At 41.0% G+C, this 5,000-nt stretch overlaps 9 non-coding genes across 9 annotated transcripts; all 9 read right to left on the bottom strand.

The window, feature by feature from the left end:
• Positions 1 to 132: 132 nt before the first annotated feature.
• On the bottom strand, positions 133 to 252 carry LOC115180966 (5S ribosomal RNA). Its single transcript, XR_003873222.1, has one exon. It is a non-coding gene; the product is annotated as a 5S ribosomal RNA (ribosomal RNA).
• A 409-nt stretch (positions 253 to 661) lies between these two features.
• On the bottom strand, positions 662 to 780 carry LOC115180927 (5S ribosomal RNA). The gene has a single exon (XR_003873184.1). It is a non-coding gene; the product is annotated as a 5S ribosomal RNA (ribosomal RNA).
• Positions 781 to 1,188: 408 nt separating this feature from the next.
• LOC115180926 (5S ribosomal RNA) lies at positions 1,189 to 1,307 on the bottom strand. The gene has a single exon (XR_003873183.1). It is a non-coding gene; the product is annotated as a 5S ribosomal RNA (ribosomal RNA).
• A 409-nt stretch (positions 1,308 to 1,716) lies between these two features.
• LOC115180925 (5S ribosomal RNA) lies at positions 1,717 to 1,835 on the bottom strand. Its single transcript, XR_003873182.1, has one exon. It is a non-coding gene; the product is annotated as a 5S ribosomal RNA (ribosomal RNA).
• A 409-nt stretch (positions 1,836 to 2,244) lies between these two features.
• Positions 2,245 to 2,363, bottom strand: LOC115180920 (5S ribosomal RNA). The gene has a single exon (XR_003873181.1). It is a non-coding gene; the product is annotated as a 5S ribosomal RNA (ribosomal RNA).
• Positions 2,364 to 2,772: 409 nt separating this feature from the next.
• Positions 2,773 to 2,891, bottom strand: LOC115180969 (5S ribosomal RNA). The gene has a single exon (XR_003873225.1). It is a non-coding gene; the product is annotated as a 5S ribosomal RNA (ribosomal RNA).
• A 409-nt stretch (positions 2,892 to 3,300) lies between these two features.
• On the bottom strand, positions 3,301 to 3,419 carry LOC115180958 (5S ribosomal RNA). The gene has a single exon (XR_003873214.1). It is a non-coding gene; the product is annotated as a 5S ribosomal RNA (ribosomal RNA).
• Positions 3,420 to 3,828: 409 nt separating this feature from the next.
• Positions 3,829 to 3,947, bottom strand: LOC115180946 (5S ribosomal RNA). The gene has a single exon (XR_003873203.1). It is a non-coding gene; the product is annotated as a 5S ribosomal RNA (ribosomal RNA).
• A 407-nt stretch (positions 3,948 to 4,354) lies between these two features.
• LOC115180934 (5S ribosomal RNA) lies at positions 4,355 to 4,473 on the bottom strand. Its single transcript, XR_003873191.1, has one exon. It is a non-coding gene; the product is annotated as a 5S ribosomal RNA (ribosomal RNA).
• Positions 4,474 to 5,000: the final 527 nt, after the last annotated feature.

The raw sequence follows: 5,000 nt of genomic DNA, 5'->3' as shown, positions 1-5,000 counted from the left end.
AACTGACAACACACGGAACTTTGATCCTATTAAAAAGGCAGGAAGCTGCATTTAGTCAATTCATCATTAAATGCTTACTACAAGGCAGTGTTGCTGATGAAATAGTGTAAGAGCACACCCTCGTGGACAAAAAGCTTACAGCACCTGGTATTCCCAGGCGGTCTCCCATCCAAAGTACTAACCAGGCCCGACCCTGCTTAGCTTCCGAGATCAGACGAGATCGGGCGTACCCAGGCTGGTATGGCCGTAAACGATAAACAATCTCTTGGTACAACATATATAGTCAAAGTGAGTCTGATAAACAGACATTGCATTTTCACCAATTAGATAAGCAGCTTGAACTTTGTGTCACTGAAAAAGTAGAAGAAATTACAAACACTGTAGCCATCACTTTATAGCACAGGTAGTTGGATAAAATACAAACTTTATTTCTTTTCATCATTTGAACAGGGTAAGGGAGCACAAAGCACACACAAGCTGCATTCAGCAACAATATTATTATTTGTCTTATAAATACAAGGCAGATGCTAACTGACAACACACGGAACTTTGATCCTATTAAAAAGGCAGGAAGCTGCATTTAGTCAATTCATCATTAAATGCTTACTACAAGGCAGTGTTGCTGATGAAATAGTGTAAGAGCACACCCTCGTGGACAAAAAGCTTACAGCACCTGGTATTCCCAGGCGGTCTCCCATCCAAGTACTAACCAGGCCCGACCCTGCTTAGCTTCCGAGATCAGACGAGATCGGGCGTACCCAGGCTGGTATGGCCGTAAACGATAAACAATCTCTTGGTACAACATATATAGTCAAAGTGAGTCTGATAAACAGACATTGCATTTTCACCAATTAGATAAGCAGCTTGAACTTTGTGTCACTGAAAAAGTAGAAGAAATTACAAACACTGTAGCCATCACTTTATAGCACAGGTAGTTGGATAAAATACAAACTTTATTTCTTTTCATCATTTGAACAGGGTAAGGGAGCACAAAGCACACACAAGCTGCATTCAGCAACAATATTATTATTTGTCTTATAAATACAAGGCAGATGCTAACTGACAATACACGGAACTTTGATCCTATTAAAAAGGCAGGAAGCTGCATTTAGTCAATTCATCATTAAATGCTTACTACAAGGCAGTGTTGCTGATGAAATAGTGTAAGAGCACACCCTCGTGGACAAAAGCTTACAGCACCTGGTATTCCCAGGCGGTCTCCCATCCAAGTACTAACCAGGCCCGACCCTGCTTAGCTTCCGAGATCAGACGAGATCGGGCGTACCCAGGCTGGTATGGCCGTAAACGATAAACAATCTCTTGGTACAACATATATAGTCAAAGTGAGTCTGATAAACAGACATTGCATTTTCACCAATTAGATAAGCAGCTTGAACTTTGTGTCACTGAAAAAGTAGAAGAAATTACAAACACTGTAGCCATCACTTTATAGCACAGGTAGTTGGATAAAATACAAACTTTATTTCTTTTCATCATTTGAACAGGGTAAGGGAGCACAAAGCACACACAAGCTGCATTCAGCAACAATATTATTATTTGTCTTATAAATACAAGGCAGATGCTAACTGACAACACACGGAACTTTGATCCTATTAAAAAGGCAGGAAGCTGCATTTAGTCAATTCATCATTAAATGCTTACTACAAGGCAGTGTTGCTGATGAAATAGTGTAAGAGCACACCCTCGTGGACAAAAAGCTTACAGCACCTGGTATTCCCAGGCGGTCTCCCATCCAAGTACTAACCAGGCCCGACCCTGCTTAGCTTCCGAGATCAGACGAGATCGGGCGTACCCAGGCTGGTATGGCCGTAAACGATAAACAATCTCTTGGTACAACATATATAGTCAAAGTGAGTCTGATAAACAGACGTTGCATTTTCACCAATTAGATAAGCAGCTTGAACTTTGTGTCACTGAAAAAGTAGAAGAAATTACAAACACTGTAGCCATCACTTTATAGCACAGGTAGTTGGATAAAATACAAACTTTATTTCTTTTCATCATTTGAACAGGGTAAGGGAGCACAAAGCACACACAAGCTGCATTCAGCAACAATATTATTATTTGTCTTATAAATACAAGGCAGATGCTAACTGACAACACACGGAACTTTGATCCTATTAAAAAGGCAGGAAGCTGCATTTAGTCAATTCATCATTAAATGCTTACTACAAGGCAGTGTTGCTGATGAAATAGTGTAAGAGCACACCCTCGTGGACAAAAAGCTTACAGCACCTGGTATTCCCAGGCGGTCTCCCATCCAAGTACTAACCAGGCCCGACCCTGCTTAGCTTCCGAGATCAGACGAGATCGGGCGTACCCAGGCTGGTATGGCCGTAAACGATAAACAATCTCTTGGTACAACATATATAGTCAAAGTGAGTCTGATAAACAGACATTGCATTTTCACCAATTAGATAAGCAGCTTGAACTTTGTGTCACTGAAAAAGTAGAAGAAATTACAAACACTGTAGCCATCACTTTATAGCACAGGTAGTTGGATAAAATACAAACTTTATTTCTTTTCATCATTTGAACAGGGTAAGGGAGCACAAAGCACACACAAGCTGCATTCAGCAACAATATTATTATTGGTCTTATAAATACAAGGCAGATGCTAACTGACAACACACGGAACTTTGATCCTATTAAAAAGGCAGGAAGCTGCATTTAGTCAATTCATCATTAAATGCTTACTACAAGGCAGTGTTGCTGATGAAATAGTGTAAGAGCACACCCTCGTGGACAAAAAGCTTACAGCACCTGGTATTCCCAGGCGGTCTCCCATCCAAGTACTAACCAGGCCCGACCCTGCTTAGCTTCCGAGATCAGACGAGATCGGGCGTACCCAGGCTGGTATGGCCGTAAACGATAAACAATCTCTTGGTACAACATATATAGTCAAAGTGAGTCTGATAAACAGACATTGCATTTTCACCAATTAGATAAGCAGCTTGAACTTTGTGTCACTGAAAAAGTAGAAGAAATTACAAACACTGTAGCCATCACTTTATAGCACAGGTAGTTGGATAAAATACAAACTTTATTTCTTTTCATCATTTGAACAGGGTAAGGGAGCACAAAGCACACACAAGCTGCATTCAGCAACAATATTATTATTTGTCTTATAAATACAAGGCAGATGCTAACTGACAACACACGGAACTTTGATCCTATTAAAAAGGCAGGAAGCTGCATTTAGTCAATTCATCATTAAATGCTTACTACAAGGCAGTGTTGCTGATGAAATAGTGTAAGAGCACACCCTCGTGGACAAAAAGCTTACAGCACCTGGTATTCCCAGGCGGTCTCCCATCCAAGTACTAACCAGGCCCGACCCTGCTTAGCTTCCGAGATCAGACGAGATCGGGCGTACCCAGGCTGGTATGGCCGTAAACGATAAACAATCTCTTGGTACAACATATATAGTCAAAGTGAGTCTGATAAACAGACATTGCATTTTCACCAATTAGATAAGCAGCTTGAACTTTGTGTCACTGAAAAAGTAGAAGAAATTACAAACACTGTAGCCATCACTTTATAGCACAGGTAGTTGGATAAAATACAAACTTTATTTCTTTTCATCATTTGAACAGGGTAAGGGAGCACAAAGCACACACAAGCTGCATTCAGCAACAATATTATTATTTGTCTTATAAATACAAGGCAGATGCTAACTGACAACACACGGAACTTTGATCCTATTAAAAAGGCAGGAAGCTGCATTTAGTCAATTCATCATTAAATGCTTACTACAAGGCAGTGTTGCTGATGAAATAGTGTAAGAGCACACCCTCGTGGACAAAAAGCTTACAGCACCTGGTATTCCCAGGCGGTCTCCCATCCAAGTACTAACCAGGCCCGACCCTGCTTAGCTTCCGAGATCAGACGAGATCGGGCGTACCCAGGCTGGTATGGCCGTAAACGATAAACAATCTCTTGGTACAACATATATAGTCAAAGTGAGTCTGATAAACAGACATTGCATTTTCACCAATTAGATAAGCAGCTTGAACTTTGTGTCACTGAAAAAGTAGAAGAAATTACAAACACTGTAGCCATCACTTTATAGCACAGGTAGTTGGATAAAATACAAACTTTATTTCTTTTCATCATTTGAACAGGGTAAGGGAGCACAAAGCACACACAAGCTGCATTCAGCAACAATATATTATTTGTCTTATAAATACAAGGCAGATGCTAACTGACAACACACGGAACTTTGATCCTATTAAAAAGGCAGGAAGCTGCATTTAGTCAATTCATCATTAAATGCTTACTACAAGGCAGTGTTGCTGATGAAATAGTGTAAGAGCACACCCTCGTGGACAAAAGCTTACAGCACCTGGTATTCCCAGGCGGTCTCCCATCCAAGTACTAACCAGGCCCGACCCTGCTTAGCTTCCGAGATCAGACGAGATCGGGCGTACCCAGGCTGGTATGGCCGTAAACGATAAACAATCCTCTTGGTACAACATATATAGTCAAAGTGAGTCTGATAAACAGACATTGCATTTTCACCAATTAGATAAGCAGCTTGAACTTTGTGTCACTGAAAAAGTAGAAGAAATTACAAACACTGTAGCCATCACTTTATAGCACAGGTAGTTGGATAAAATACAAACTTTATTTCTTTTCATCATTTGAACAGGGTAAGGGAGCACAAAGCACACCACAAGCTGCATTCAGCAACAATATTATTATTTGTCTTATAAATACAAGGCAGATGCTAACTGACAACACACGGAACTTTGATCCTATTAAAAAGGCAGGAAGCTGCATTTAGTCAATTCATCATTAAATGCTTACTACAAGGCAGTGTTGCTGATGAAATAGTGTAAGAGCACACCCTCGTGGACAAAAAGCTTACAGCACTTGGTCTTCCCAGGCGGTCTCCCATCCAAAATACTAAAGCCAGGCCCGGCCCTGCTTAGCTTTCCGAGATCAGACGAGATGGGCGTACCAGGCTGGATGGCCGT

The sequence above is a fragment of the Salmo trutta genome, unplaced genomic scaffold (genome assembly GCF_901001165.1).
Source record: "Salmo trutta unplaced genomic scaffold, fSalTru1.1, whole genome shotgun sequence".
NCBI lineage: Eukaryota > Metazoa > Chordata > Actinopteri > Salmoniformes > Salmonidae > Salmo > Salmo trutta.
Note: the sequence above shows the minus strand (reverse complement) of the source record. Positions and strands in the feature narration are given on the sequence as shown.